Source organism: Typopeltis vanoorti, chromosome 23 (assembly GCF_054136105.1).
Source record: "Typopeltis vanoorti isolate ZY-2024b chromosome 23, IOZ_Tvanoo_1.0, whole genome shotgun sequence".
Lineage (NCBI taxonomy): Eukaryota > Metazoa > Arthropoda > Arachnida > Uropygi > Thelyphonidae > Typopeltis > Typopeltis vanoorti.
The window spans coordinates 91,530,245-91,547,554 of NC_143571.1; the positions used below are offsets into that span (position 1 = coordinate 91,530,245).

The window sequence follows — 17,310 nt, forward strand, 5'->3', positions numbered from 1 at the left end:
AGAAATGACTACATCAGAGGGAAGATCAAGGTGGGACCGATCGGTAAGAAGGTACAAGAAAGCAGGCTGAGGTGATTCGGTCATGTAGAGAGAAGGAGTGAAGAGTATGTTGGTAAACGAGTGGAGCATATGGAGGTGGAGGAAAGGAGGAAAAGAGGCAGTCCCAAACTCAAATGGAGGGATAAGGTGGCAGAGGATCTTCGGGAGAAAGGATGGAGTCGGGAAGATGCCCTGGACCGGAGAATCTGGAAGAAGAACATTAAAGATGGGAACGATAACCCCGTTTAACACGGGATAAGGCATAGTGAAAGAAGAAGATAATTTTGTCAGAGTCCCAGCTGATGCTCTTATGATATACTGGTTTCAAAGGCTGAGGACGGACTACATATTTATCTGTATATGTAGTCCTAAAAATTCCTGACTACAAACAAAAATATGACATTCATTTATTGCCAGTATTCTAATAAATTTAATTACATAAAAAATGATGTAAATTTCATAAAAATTAAGTATGATCAGTACCAAGGGATTCAGGAATTCTTGAGATAAACTAACCCACTACTCGTCCTCCTTCAGAGTAAGGATAAGGCCTTGTTTGTTTTCTGGAGAGGAATTTCGAGCAGAAAAGAGATCTATGATGTTGAGATCTGTAGAGTGTGCTGGCCACTCGATTCTATTAATATCCTCGGTCTCCAGAAGTATCTCAACTACTCGCGTATGATGTGCCGTGGCATTGTCATCCATAAAAATGAATTCTTCATTTACAATGAACACAGAACAATTGAACATGACGTTAAAGAACTTCATTGCAATTTCTTTCACAAGTCACAGTAACTTTCAGCATTTGTTGCTCAGTGCGTAAATTAAGTACAATATATAAGTACAATGTATAATGTTTCCCCACACCAACATTCCAGCACATTCATGTCTATCCCTTTCAGGAACATTCTCGCATTTGTAAGCAGTACCACTTTCCCGCCAGATCAATGTCGTCAAGAATATGAGGAAATATTAAAACGACACTAATCTGTAAAAGGTACATCAGCCTATTGGTATCTTGTCCCATTTTTATGGATGGAACACCACTGGAAACGTGCACTACGATGAACTGTGGATAGTGGAAAGCAGAATACAGGCCTTCTGGGGTGTAGGTCTACTTGTCGCAGAAGTCTGGGCACATATTATCGGCGTGCCTGCCTTGAATGGAGCCGACTTTCTGCGTGCGTCGATAATGTTTTGCTGTTATAACCAAAAATCTGTCTTCATGTCCCATGATAGAGCGAGGGCGACATCTTAGCAAACGTCTGGAATAAATTCTATTAGTTCGAAACACTGTCCAGAGCCTGGATACAACACTGAGTTTGCACAGTCTCTGGCAATATCATTAATTCTGCAGTCTTCAAGCTTTCAAATAATTCTTCCCCACATGAAATCATCTGGATGATGTGCTAGATGTTACAAGGTGTCAACGTTTGCAATTTTATTCCTTCATGAAAGCAGCTTTCTTTAAACACAATTCGGTGAAGGCAGCCTTTTGCTTTTTATCATGTTAATTGCTACCAGGTGATTGATTTACTAGTGATTCGAAAATTTGAATGTGTTCCTGCTTTCTACTCGAAACAGTCAGTTATACAAATTGCCACAAACTAATTCGTTTGAATTTGATATTGTAATCTTTAAAAATAATGTTTGGCCTTAGGTTTTGGACACCAGTCCAAATGCTTATATGGTGCTATTAAATCGCCTGTTATTTGCGTACCAGCTTGTTTTTGAAGTTCAGAGGCCTTCAATCTATTCTCATAGGGAGCATTTCGTACTTGCCACAATTTGGGTCCCGAATCTCTGGATCCTGTCCACCACTTCATTTCCCAAAGTGGATAAGCCAGTTTCATACGTAGGTAGGGATTTTCCACATGGCAACTCGGGTTTTTCGTCACAAAGAACAGGCAGCCGACCCCGTGAGCACACACACACACACACACACACACACACACACACACACACACACACACACACACACACACACACACACACACACACACACACACACACACACACACACACACACACACACACACACACACACACACACACACACACACACACACACACACGGGATTCCAGGCATGAATATTCCCTTAGGGCAGTGTTTCTCAAACTTCAGATATCTGCAGACCCCTTCTTAAATTTTCATTATTACCAAGTACCCCCTAATAAAATAATTAAAAAATAAATTAATTAATCAAAAATAAACAACTAAATCAATTAAAACGAATAAATTAATTAATTAAAACGAATAAATTAATTTATTAAAACAAATAAATTAATTAAAATTACTAAATTAATTTACAAAATTAAAAAATTTAATATCTATTTTATTTGAATTTATATGTTCATGTAAACAAGGGCTGTGTAGCTCAGTGAAAGTGGCGCTTGCGTCCTCTGCGCTTGGCCGCTTGAAGATAGACCTAGGTTCTAGTCTAGTCGCTGACTGGAGGAACTTTTTCTAAGCCTATCTTCGACCGGTTCCCGAGTTAGTCGATCTCTCGCACAGGCAAGCGGGTTTTTCCTCCCGGAAACTCGGGTTTTTCGTCCCATAAACTCAAGAAAATCGACCGTAGTACCCACATTATTTCAGACAGTGACCTATCTTGTTAGGGTTAGATACCAAGAGATGGCAGCACTTGTTTGCCAGCCTCTTCATTGGTGACTGCTATAATTAGTGATAGACATTGGCCAGCTATCTCTGATTGGCTACCGGTGGAGATTGAACTGCCCACTCAGTCTCCAAAGCTAGATAGGGTATAATGGTCTCGCCTACTCCCTATTAGGGAATAAAAGGCGTTAGTTGATTTTTTTTATGTTCATGTAAACAAAACATATGATTTATTTTTAATAAAACAAACTTTATAAAGATACTATAAAGTTTTATTTACTTGAAATAATTTATCATCAATGAGAGGAGTGGAACTGCTTATGGTGAGATAAAATTTCAGCAAAATTTGGCTCTATAGTTGTTAATTTCAATCTCAGATGCGGTTCGACATCTATAACGCGATTCCTCTTCTTCGTCTTAATATATACAAGTGCCGAAAATCCCACTTCGCACAGATATGAACTTGGAAATAGAAAAATGAACCTTAGAGCGTTATCTGTTAATTCAGGAAATTCATTCTGTATTTGTAGCCAAAATGATGATAACACATTCTCGCTGTATTTATTTTTTAGGAAACCATCAGAAGCTAGTTCTAAAAGTTGTTCTTCTTCTATTGACGATAGATCCTTTGGCATAAATTTGTTTTTATTGAAACGGTATCTTATCCACTCAATATTAATGTCCAATGCAGGGAAATATTTTTCTAGATTCATTTGTAAGCTTTTTAAATGCTGCATGATAGTAATTTTCACATCATCATCAATTTGTTTATTTGAACTTTCGAGCAATTCATGAAGCGATGGAAAGGCGTCAAATTCTCCATTACCAACCCGCTTTTGCCATAACTTCATTTTTGCCAATGTGGCGTTCACTTCATCTTGGATATGAAATATAGAAATTTCCTTGCCTTGTAAAGATAAATTAAGACTATTTAATACAGTAAATATATCTGCCAGGTATGCTAATTGACTGAGCCATTTCCAATTATGTAAATACTTTTTCAATTCAAACTTTTCATCAAGAAAAACTTGTAGTTCATTCCGAAGTTCAAATAAACGAGTAAGGACTTTTCCACGAGAAAGCCATATGTTCATATGATTGGTGTGGTATTAACAAAAGATCGTGCTACTAATTGACAAAGGCAAGCCGACAGTTCTGTTGAAATGCTAATTCTCTTCAACCGAATTCCTTATATAATACTGAAACATATATTTCTTAGTTTTAACACGTTCACTCAAACAAAACCATATGTTGCCGGTGTATAGTAGTATATAGTATAATATAGTATAGTAGTATATAGTATAATGCTGTATAGTAGACAATCAAAACCATATGGTTTTGATTGTCTACTATACAGCATTTTATGTGGGAGAGGGTCATGCGATTCATTAGCTAGTGCCGTTTTTACCCAGTTGTCTCTAATCACTGTTTGTTGAGAAACATATTACACAGCCTGCAGATGTCTCTGTACCTTATTCAGTTATACAATAGGAACGTTTAACGATCTCAAACTTAAATTTTATTCCATGCGTTAATGATGCATAGCCGAAAATTGTCACGAACCCCCTGAAGACCTTTCGCGAACCCCCGGGGTTTGCGTACCACACTTTGAGAAACACTGCCTTAGGGGGATGCAGCAAGGAGTAACGACATTAAATTCGTTTTAATGGGGTCGGCATTAAAAGGATGGATAAAACTAATCAATCAGTCAATAAAAATAAATTAGATAAAATACAATATAAAACAAAATAAACCAAAATTGTATGAAAGTTGTTTTGTTGGCGAGGTGCAAGTGTTCCAGAATTTTTACCCAATCGTGTTTAACCAAACAGAAGCATTACATGTGTTTCTGGTTACTGTTGTCGTTATGTTCGTTATATGAGATTAAGAACCTAAAGCTCGTGTAATATATCCTGCATATTAACGCAGGTGTATATATATATATATATATATATATATATATATATGTGTGTTCGATATTTTGGAGTAAGAATAAAATGATCCTGTAATATCTTCATGTCAACATATATTTATATTCTCTAGACTTCGCAGGACCTAATTGTGACATTTTTAAATAGGGTAAGACTGCTTCGAAATATGTTTGATTATCAACTAATTTAAAGAACTTCCATCATTAATCTTTTTGATTATCATAGAGATATAATAATAACAATAATTTTCCTATAAATGTTTTGCACCTTTGTTTTAGAAATTGGTCAGGTTTTTCAATTTCTGTCCATTTCTCCAGCTTCATTACGTAGTAATAACAGGTCGCGTTCTGTAAGTTGGGTTTTATGAGTAGTTTATTTACCATGTACAACCGTTGAAATATGTGTGGAATTCTTTTCACTTTGTCCCATACACCTAATATGTAGAGATTTTATACCACTAAGAGTGGTACCATAGATTTAAAGACCTTTAAATCTAAAACGTGTAGTACAGTCGATTTTGTGGGGCCTAAAGCAGACCTTCCCGATGAGTCTTCCGTAGTAATAATAACAATAATAGAGACAATTAATATTATTTTCTGCCTTCATGGAGACACAAAACTGATTATTGGATACATATGGATTCCTGCAATGAGGCTTTATTTCGGTATGATATAAAACACTATATATGAGGGGATACATTATTTAATTTCAGGTAAACATGGCGCGGCTAATTCACCTATATATTCATGTTACATTTTCTTGTATGTACAAGAAAATGTAGCCATGCCAAAAAAGAATACCTGGAAGAACAGTGTAATAACATAGATGAATTATTTAAAAAAGAAAACATAGAGAAAGCCTATGTTGATACTTACCAGTATCAACATAGGCATTTTGATTTTCTATACTTACCAGTATAGAAAATCAAAATGAAGATAATCTAGGACCCCCAATAATGTGAGAAGAATTTGATAAAGCACTGTCTGAAATGAGTAAGGGAAAAAGTCCAGGTGTAGACAATATTCCTATAGAACTGCTACAAAATCTAGGTGATGAGACAAAAACCTTACTCTATCTAATAGCCCAAATCTATGATAGAGGAGAAATACCAAAGGAGTTTATGAAATCAACCATAATACCAATAAAAAAAGAATAGTGCAAACAAATGCAGCTAATTTAGAACAATAGCTTTAATCCCACATGTTAGCAAAATTCTGCTAAAAATTATTCAAAATAGAATTTATTCAAAAATAGATTGTCTATTGGATGAAGACCAATTTGGATTCAGAAAGAATAAAGGAACAAGAGAGGCAATACTCTGTTTAAGAACAATAATAGAGAGAAGATTAGACCTTAGTCAAAATACTTACATTTGCTTCCTTGATTTAGAGAAAGCGTTTGATAAAGTAAACCAGCAAATACTTCTAAATTGTCTAACTGATATCGGCATAGATTTGAGGGATAGGAAAATAATTTTTATCAAATTTACAAAAATCAAAACGGATGGATTAAACTCAATGATAAGGAGAAAATAATAAATATCAGGAGTGGAGTAAGACAAGGATGTATACTTTCACCACTTTTATTTAATTTATGTATTGAAAAGGCCATTCAGGAAACTAAAGATAAAATAAATAGTGGCATAAAGATAAATGGTGAGCAAGTTATGTGTATAAGATTTGCTGATGACATAGCTCGTGTAGCAGAAAACAGAAGAACGTTAAAAACAATGCTAGAATTACTAAATAATAACCTTGAAAAATATAAAATGATAATCAACACAGATAAGACTAAAATAATTGTTACAGGCAAAATTCCTATCAATACAGAGCATATAGACATCAGCGGGGAACAAATAAAACAAGTGAAAAGTTTTAAATATTTAGGTAGCCTAATAACATAAGATGGTAGAACAAGAGAAGACATAAGATCAAGAATAAACAATGCAAAAGCCCAATTCTCTAAGATGAAAAGCATTTTAACAGGAAACCTCAACCTACAATTGAAAAAAAATTAGTAAAGACATTGATATGGAACATTGCACTGTATGGATGTGAAACCTGGATTCTAGGCAGAGAAGATGTAAGAAGATTGGAGGCTTTTGAAATGTGGTGCTGGCATCGCATGAACAAAATAAAATGGACAGAAAAAAAATCAAACCAACAAGTCCTGAGAGAGATAAATGAAACAAGAACTCGAATAAAATCGATCAAAATTAGAAGCGATAGGTGGTTTGGACATATACTTCGACATGATGGACTTGTGAAAAGAATAACTGAAGACAAAATAGAGGGGGAAAGAAGAAGAGGCAGACCAAGTCAAAGACAGCACGGGTTTGAGGAGTTACCAGGAGGTTAAGAAGAAAGCCCAATGACATAGCAGAATGGAGGAAATTGCTGCTGAGCTACCAGTCCCAAGACTGATGCAACTGATGATGATGATTCATGTTACACTTTAATAGAATAATATAATTAAATGACAGGTTTAATTATTATTATTATTATTATTATTCAGGCCTCCATAGAGTCAAAAGACTCATTGTGGGAGGTCCTTCCTAAGAACATAAAGTCTGTCAAGACTCATCGAGACATCTGAGATACAATGTTAAAATTGTAATAACACATACAAAAACACACACAAACAATAAGTGGAAGAAATGAGAGCGTCTAAAGTCCTATGAGGGTTTCTCTCTGTGGGTGCTGTTGGGTGGCAGGCCTAAGAATTCATCATCATTATCATCAAATTCCTGATATGTACCCTTAAGGGGTGTACAGGATATGATAGTACTACATGAAAAACTTAAATCACCACTAACTTCCTATTTAAAATTTTCCTCCAAATCAGTCTGTTACCTGTCAAGAATCCAACATTATCAGATCTTATATTTCTATCTTCTAAGGCACTTTTTACTGTATCAATCATCCTATATCTTGGTATTCTGGGTCTTTTTCTTGCCAACCTGGCAGAGAACACTTGTTTTGCTAATCTTTCCTCTCCCATTTTGTTTAAGTGACCATACCACCTGAGATTAGCTCTGCTAACACATTCCTGGATGCTAACAACTTCAGCCTAAGAATTAGTTCCCAAATTTTGGGAGGTTTGATACAACCATATTGCAGTAGGCCAGAAGAGTCACAACTGTTGTACGGAAAGCTAAGTCTGTGTATGAAAAGAAACTGGCTCTGCAAGCTTAAGACAACCCAAAAGATTCTATCATTATTCTGCAAGTAAAAGAAAGAATGAATTTTAAAGAATGACTGCTGAATGCAGATGGTATATATGTAATGAGGTCCTGGAATGTTGTATGGTAGATGTCCCTTTACCTCCAGTTCATCCCACAGATCTTCAATAGGGTTGAGATCAGGGATCTGTGGATGCTAGTCAAGTGTGGTGACATCCGTCTCCACAAACCACACAGTTTCAGCAGCCTTATGGCACAGTGCATTGTCTTGCTGAAAGAGACAGTGGTGAGTTCTGTAGAATGCCACAAAGTAGGAAGCATTGCATTGTCCAGAATGTTCAGTGTTTGTGGCACCACAAACTGAGGTCTGAAACCAAACCAGGCAAAACAGGACTATACCATGACACTGCCACCTCTGAATTTCATAGTTGGGGTTATGCACTCTGTTAAGAGACATTCCACAGAAATTTACTACTCTCATCCATCTGCTTGGTAGTGGGTGTAGCATGATTTGTCACTTCACAACACAGCTTTCCAAACTTCCATGTCCCACTGTACATGCCCTTTGTGCCACTGAAAACGATGCCACATGTTAGTCTGAGTAACGTGGGGCTTGCATATTGCAGTCCTACTATGGAAACCCATATTGTGAATCTTGGTTCTGAATTTTTGTGCAGAGTTTTGTTCCAATCGATTCTCAGAACTCCACATTCAATGTGTCAGCTGATGAATGGATGTCAGTTTTTACATATTGTTCTTCGTAGCACCCTATGATCATGTTCAGTGAGTGTGATGGGTTGTCCACTGTGGATATCACTTGCAGTTGACCCCTTGCACTTCCATCTCAGTATGGCATCACTGATTGTTGATCTGGGATGTCTCAACTTGTTAGCAATTTGCCAAACAGATTTGCATGCAACATAGCATCCTAACACAATACCTCTTTCAAACTCTGTCAGTTCCCTTCTCATAGCCATTTCTCCCAGACACAGTTGTACTGACTTCTGTGGATCATATTCCTCCAATTTATACCAGCTACAGACATGTGACTCATTACATGGCACGATGCACTTTGCTCATAGGGATTTGCTCATAAGGATGTCTGTTGACTTCTTTCCATCAGAGAGAGAGAGAGAGAGAGAGTGTGTGTGCGTGCGTGCATATATATATATATTTATTATTATTATTATTTACCCAACTGAAACACAGTGAAAACAAGATATCGTTCAAACAAAAGTTTGACTGGAAATAGAGAGTAATTCAGATTCTACTGAAGAATCTAAGAATAGGCTATCAGGTAGTGTTGTAAAATATGGACTGTCCAAGTAATGATGTTGTTTGTAGATCATATGTGGTCACTTCACTGATGTTTAATTCTTGTATTCTTAAAGATTAAATCACGAGCTATCATATACAAGAGAGATAAACCAAGGGGTCCGACAGGGATGTCCCCTCTCAGCAACTCTTTTTAATATCTACTTAAATGAAATAATTATAAAATGGAGTAAAAATTTACATCAAGGAATTAAACTTTCATCTACAGTTAACTTAAACACTCTCCTCTTTGCAGACGACCAAATAATAATTACAAATTCTGAAGATAACTTACAGAAAGCTATTTTAAATCTAAATGAGATAGCCAAAGATTATGGTATGATAATATCAACAGAAAAATCAAAAACTATGGCCTTTAAAGGACAGGATCCAGCAAGAACTAAAATAGTATTAGATAACAAGACCTTAGAACAGGTGAATTCATTTAACTATCTAGGATGTATGATCACTTATGAAAATGAAAAAGATATAAACATAAAAATTGCAAAATATTTAAAAATAACAGGAGTAATTAACTCTATATTTAAACCAAACCTAGTTCAAAAACAAACCAGGCTAAAAGTATACAATACATTAGCCCTACCGGTCTTAATGTATGGAAGCGAAATCTGGACAATAAAACAAAAAGACAAACAAAGATTAACAACAGCAGAAATGAAGTTTATGAGAAAAACTGCAAAGTATACCCTATTTGATCACAAAAGAAACGAAGATATTATGAAAGAATTAAACCAAGAACCAGTAATTGAAAAAATTAAAAAATATAAACATAAATGGATGGAACACGTTCAAAGAATGAAAACAGAAAGATTACCAAAACAAGCCTTAAAGTACAAGCCATTAGGAAAAAGAAAACCAGGACGTCCTCTTAAATGATTCAACGATGACTTCTAAGGCCGGAACAGGCCATACTAGGCCTAAATCCTTGATACGTATGATGATGATGATGATTCTTAAATTGTTGGATAGCTTCTTTGAAATTGCAGCAAGTGCACTAATAACTACTTTAATGACTTTGGTGTGTTTAAGCCAACTTTGATTGCCAGATCTCAGTATTTAGTGATTTTTTCCAAATCTTTGTTGATTATTGGTGGGTACTGCAATATCAGTAATCCAAACTTGTCCATGTTCAATAATTGTAATGTCAGGTCTGTTATGTTCTAAATGCCGATCAGTTTGTATTTCTATTTCCAGAGAATTTTTGCTATTTTGTTTTTCACTACTGTCTCTATGCTGCCATCAGAAGTACAGAAACCATATTTTTTGTATACATGACAATGAATTATATTGGCCACCTGATCATGGAGATAATTATAATCCATTTTTAAAAATTTTGGAGACAACTACTGTATTATAGAGTTTATATGACAACTACCGTGTTATTGGTTTATAATAAACTAAAGTTTTAATCTATAACACGGTAGTTGTCTCCATAATTTTTCAAAATGTGTTCTGATCACCATGTAAGCATGAAAGAAAGAATAATTATAATAATTTATTATTATTATGTAGCAAAAATGGCTGCAACATTAAGTGATACCACAGATTTCGATCTTTTTAAAACCACTCAAAAAGAAAACATAAAAAGAACAATTCTCCAGGACATAACTCACCACTGGTATTCAGCAGAAAAGCCAGAAGCTACCATCAAAGAAGACCAATCAAGTTTAGCAGTGGCATAAAAGTCTTCCCCATATGTAAAATCTGTAACATCGAGGAAGCATCGCCAATGCATTTGCTAAATTGTATGAATATTTCCAAATGTGAACTTTATAACAACCCAGAAAAGGTGCTGTATAAAATACATGAATTTGACATCTATGATCTGGTGTAATAATACCATGGGATATTTTTTTATTATCCCATGGTATTATTACATGGTACTATTATGTGATCCCTCCAGGGAGTCCCAAGACAAGGGAGGGTGACCGCAACTACCATCATCATCACCAGCGCCATCTACTGCCCACCACCACTAGTATTTTCACAGACAATCACAAACATCCATGCCCATAGCAGGATTTGAACCCACAGCCTTTCGGCTGGAAAGCAAATATGCTAACCTCTCAGCCAACCAGGCCAGCATCAAAAAAATGGAAATTCAACTGGATTAGACAGCATAAATACCGAGCTTTGGAAATATAACAGAGAATATTTACATCACATATTTTTAAAATTAATAAATAACTGTTGGAGGAAATGTGAGGTTCCATCAGATTGGTTAAAAGCTAAGTTTAAAAACCTTGTGTTTAAGAAAGGAAACAGAGATGGTTGTGGAAATTACAGAGAAATAGGTTTATTAGATACAGGTTACAAAATTTACAGTAAAATTCTGAATAAAAGACTTAGAAATATTGTAAATAATCTACCCTCAGAAGAACAAAATGGCTTCAGACTTGGAAGATCATATATAGACAATATTTGTGTTAAAACAAATTATTGAAAAAAGACAAGAATTTAATTAAATTAAATAAAATTAGGAATGAGGAGTTAGCTGGAGAAGAGATCAATGCAGCTTGGGGGATTTTCAAAAACTATCTAGTAGATGCAGTGTGTAAGTGTATTCCAAGGGTGAGAAGGTTAAATAAGGTAGGTGTGAGATGGATGAATAAAGAGATTAAGCATACGATATAGAGAAAAAGGGCATTGTGGAGGCAGCATAAGAGAAGTGGAAATAACCAATTCCATGAGGTCTACAAAAGACCAGGCAGGGAGGGTGACTTGGTTAGTGATGGTAGCTAAACAGAGGTATGAACAGCAGTTAGCTAATTAAGCCAAAAAGAATCCTAAGGAGTTCTTTCGATATGTAGCCAGCAAAAGAAAGAATGATTATGGAAGGATGACATTGATTGGAGAAAATGGTATAAAGACAGCTGTTGCAGAAGATATAGTGGAGATAATTAATAAGCAGTTTATAAAGGTCTTTCATTCTTGTGAATGTGACTTCATGAAGAGATTGAGAGCAGTAGATGATGAGAAGGAGAGACTGACTGTAAGTGAGCAAGAGGTGTATGGGGAGTCGAGTAAACTAGATGTTAATAAGGCTGTGGGATTTGATAATACATCACCATGTATTCTGAAGGAATGTGCCAGGGAGTTGACACTTGTCTTGACATATTTTTTTAATATGAGTCTTGCACAGTAGATGATGAGAAGGAGAGACTGACTGTAAGTGAGCAAGAGGTGTATGGGGAGTTGAGTAAACTAGATGTTAATAAGGCTGTGGGATTTGATAATACATCACCATGTATTCTGAAGGAATGTGCCAGGGAGTTGACACTTGTCTTGACATATTTTTTTAATACGAGTCTTGCACTCAGTGAAGTCCCTAAGGAGTGGAAGGAGGTGATCGAATTCAAGCATCAAACTATTGGCCTATCTGTGTGTCAGGTGTTGTGGTTAAGTTGTTGGAGAAGCTTGTGAGAACTGGGATCCAGAGTTAGGTTGATAACAATGGTATTATCTTTGATGGACAGCATGGATTTGCTAAAGGGAGGTCATGTTTTAGTAATCTTACTTATTACAATAAAGTGACTGCTTCCTTGGACAGGGGAAAAGGATACACAGTAATATACTTGGATTTTGCAAAGGTGTTTGATAGAGTACCTCATGATAAATTGATAGTCAAACTAGAGCAGATGGGGTTGGATATTAGATTAGTGCATTGGATTGGAGACTGGCTATCTGATAGGTATCAACAAATTGTGTATGGGGGAGTGATATCCAGGAAAAGGAAAGTCACTATTGGAGTGCCTCAGGGGATCTGTTTTGGGACCATTACTGTTTAACTTGTATATTAACGATATAGGTAAAGATTTGGATGGAGATATTCAGTTGTTTGCAGATGATGCAAAGTTGAGACGAACCATGAAGAGTGGTGAAGATGTTGTGGCCTTACAAGAAGACTTGAATAAATTGAGTGATTGGGCACGGAAATGGAGATGTTAGTTCAGTGTTGCAAAATTTAAGGTTTTAAAATTTGGAAAACAAAGATGGGATGCAGAATTTATGCTTGGTGAGGATATACATTGTTGGAGGTGGAAGAAATAAGAGATCTGAGGGTGATAGTGGATAAGGTGTGAAGGCCTTAGGGACTTGACCAAAATTGTGAAGACAACACAAAGGCTTCTGGGAATGATGTGGAGAACACTGACGTGTAGAAGTAGGGAGATTCTTGTTCCATTGTATAAGGCTTTGATTAGGCCACACATTGACTATTGTGCCCAGATTTGGTCACCTGGTTTTCAGAAGGATGAAGAGATGTTGGAAAGGGTTCAAAGGGGACTGACTAAGGTAGTTTCTGACCTCTGGAATGTAGAGTATGAGGAAAGATTGAGAAGATGTAATTTGCAGAGTCTGGTGGACAGGAGGAAGGGGGAGATATGATAGAGACCTATAAGTTGGAAGGGATTGTTATAGGATCAATGCTGGAGAAGTTCTACAGAAAATAGTGCGTGATCATTCTACAGAAAATAGGGGGAGAACCAGAGGTCATCATGGAAACTGTATAAAGAGGGTGTTAGTAGGGGAGTGAGAGGCAGGTTTTTTCGTGCAGAGTTGTGAATGATTGGAATGCCTTGCCTGAGAGTGTGGTATCTGCAAAGAGTTTGAGTGTGTTTAAGGCTCGGTATGATGAGATGTGTGTGTGATAAAAGGACCTCCCAGATGAGTCTTTGACTCCATGAGGTCTTGGGGTAATAATAATAATAACAACTCATATGGCCTTTATAGATTATGAGAAAGCTTTTGATAAAATATACAGAAAAAACTATGGAATATTGTGAAAAACAAGGTATCCATTACATTTGGTACAAGCTCTACAAAGTTCATATAAAGATACAAAAAATACAGTTACAGTTAGATAATAAATTAACAAAAGAGACTGAAATAATTCAAGGTGCCAGACAGGGATGTAGTTTATCTCCAACTCTATTTAATATATATATTTGATCAGATTACTAAATGGAAAACAACAATAAAACACAGTATCAACAGTTAACCAGAGAAACTGTTATCAATGTATTGCTGTATGTAGATAATAAGATTATATTACAATTAACGCAACCTTCAAAAATTGGTTTATGAATTTAACAAAATAAGGCAACAATACAATTTAAAAACCTCACAAAAGAAAACAAGTCCTGGCATTTTAAGATCAAGATCATGTTAGATAAAAAAATGGTATAGAAAATAATAGAGTAGATGACACAGTTTAAGTTTCAGTAAGGAAATACCGTGAGTAGACATATTACTTACTATTATAATAACGGAATTAACTCGTAAAATATTCTTTATTTGTAGAATTTTCGCCCAAGTATTACAGGCATCATCAGTACAAGGGCTAATTTACAAAGGCTAATTTAACAATAACCTGATCTGAGCAGGAAGATCTGCTCAGATCAGGTTAGAAGAACACAAGTCATATATTCAGTATATTGAACCTGAACAGTCTGGACTTGCAGAGCATGCCATCAACACTAGACATAGAGTTCAGTGGAACAAGACAAAAGTCGGTTCCTAATGGAACAGCTTTACAAAGAAACATGTGAAACGTTACTTCACTCCCTAACCTAAACAGATCCAATGGTTTATGTCTTTCCCCCCTTGTGGGAGAAAGACAACTTGTAATTGTATACATATATATATATATATATATACACACACACACACACATTTTTTTAAAAAAATAAATTTAGTAAATTTAACCTTAGCTACTTAGGTTGCGCTTTGTGAATATAGCAGTTATTGTTTAATAAGCCTTTGTAGTTGTACTGATGATGGCTGTGGGCAAAAATTCTACGAATAAGGAATAATTTACATGAGTTAATTCCATTATTATAATAGTAGGTAAAATGACAGTTTAATTAATTAGGCTGCATAATACCATATCTAAATGATAAAGATATCGATGAAAAAATAAAGAATTTTCATTATCAAATTCCTATCAAATTTTGGGCTATCTTTCTGCATGCTGATTAGATGTTCTAGTCTCATCTTTCTGATTGCATAATCTACATTTGCTTCTATTATTGATATTCAAAATTTTTGCTTTGATTGTATTAGCTTGTAATGCTTGTTCTTGAGCAGCTAGAATTCTTTCTGTTTCTTTTTTAATATATCATATTGTAGCCACTGCCATGTGTTGGTGCCGTCAATTTTTTCCTCTGTGTCTCAAAAAAATTAGCCATGCAAGGGTTTATTTTACCACCACACATATCAATTCTTTTCCTGTTTCTTTATTATTATTATTAAGACAGACCTCTAGGGAGTCAGAGACTCATCGAGGGAGGCCACATACTACATACACCAGCTATCATACTTATTCTTGAATTCATTGACACTGTTTGCACTCACAACATCCAAAGGCAATCCATTCCAATCACGCACCACCCTCTGAGAGAAAAATTTAGCCTCGCATTCTTCTTGGCGGCCTTCATTCTCAGCTTCTAAGAATGCCCTCTCATCCTTTCTCCACCCTCCATAAATTGAAAAATTCCATCAATTGAAATCCTGTATGACCCTTTCAGAAGTTTGTAAGTCTCAATCATATCACCCCTCTTTCTCCTGTTTCCTAGTGTCTGCAGTCTACAGATTCTCAGTCTGTCTTCATTATTAGTATTCCACAATCCTGATATCATTTTTAACACCCTCCTTTGATCAGAATCACAACGGAAAAGAGGAGACTAGACCTGCACACAATAGCCCAAGTAAGGTCTTATCAAGGCCTTGTAAAGAGGCAAAATAACATCCTTATCTTTACATGTGAATGTTTGTTTCAGCATTGCAATTATCTTTTGAGTTGTATTTGCAATCTTTGCTACATGACCCCTGAACTTCAACTTCCTATCTATTAACACTCCACGATCCCTAGCCAAGTCAGTTTCTTCTAACCTAATCACACCAATATAATATGACATTGGATATCTAATCATGCTGAAGTGAATGACTTTACATTTACTCACATTGAATTGACACCCATCATTTTGTAAGTTCTGCATATCAGCAGCATTCCTGATTACCCTACCTATCTTTGCATCATCAGCAAATAGCCATATGTCGCTTGTCAAATCCTTAACAATATCATTAATATACAGATTAAATAACAGTGGACCAAGCACTGATCCTTGTGATACACCACTTGTTACCTTAAACCTTACAGACTCAGATCCTCCGTATACCACTTTTTGATATCTTTCAGTCATCCATCCTCTTATCCATGCTAATATTGCATAACCCAAACCCATTTTCTCCAATTTATGCAACAGTCTACTATGCTGTATTCTGTCAAAATCTTTAGCAAAATCCAAAAGTATCATGGATATTAATTCCCCTTAGCTAGTTCAATGGTAACTTTGTTATAGAATGTGAGCAAGTTGCTAAAACATGACCTTCCCTTAGTAAACCCATGTTGTTCATTGTAAAGTTGAGATTCACTGTCAATCCATTTCTGAATGTGAGTCCTAAGTAATTTTTCCAAAATCTTCACCACCACTCGTGAGATACTGATTGGTCAATAGTTGGATACATCGGTCTTTGCACCACCTGGGGATAGAGATGTTGTTCAGTTTCTCAAAGAAATGTTGCGAATTTCATATATAAGTGTCCGAATTATGGATGTGAGGTTTGAGGAGGCCTGCCAGGTGGATGGAATCAATTCGCCAACTTATCTGTTATCTAAACACCTGGCAGGCCTCCTCAAACCTCACATCCATAATTCGGACACTTATATATGAAATTCGCAACATTTCTTTGAGAAACTGAACAACATCTCTATCTCCAATACGGATTTACTCGCCAGCCTGGATGTTACATCTCTATTCACTAACATCCCTGTGGAGGAAGTGATCAACATTTTAGGAAGTTTGCTCCCACAAGACATTACTTCTCTGTTCCGACATTGTTTAACATCAAACTTTTTCTTATGGAATAAAACCATATATCAGCAATTGACTGGCCTTGCAATGGGTAGCCCCCTCTCTCCATCTTTTGCTGATCTCTTTATGGAGGATTTTGAAAGTAAAATCTTAACTCAAACAGACCCTAAACCCACAGTATGGTGGAGATACGTGGATGATATCTTTATCGTTTGGAACCACACAAAAAAGGACCTGTTCGACTTTCTTAAGAAAATATAACTCTCTACACCACACAATCAAATTCACTCTAGAACTTGAAGAAGATAACCAATTATCATTTCTGGACACTTT

At 35.9% G+C, this 17,310-nt stretch overlaps 1 protein-coding gene across 1 annotated transcript in view; it reads left to right on the forward strand.

The window, feature by feature from the left end:
* Positions 1 to 4,445: 4,445 nt before the first annotated feature.
* Positions 4,446 to 17,310, forward strand: part of TfIIEbeta (transcription factor IIEbeta) — a 149,649-nt gene continuing 136,784 nt past the window's right edge. The window contains exon 1 of the mRNA XM_090412713.1: positions 4,446 to 4,735. The gene's annotated coding sequence lies outside the window, so the exon portion shown is untranslated. The remainder of the gene's footprint in view (positions 4,736 to 17,310) is intronic.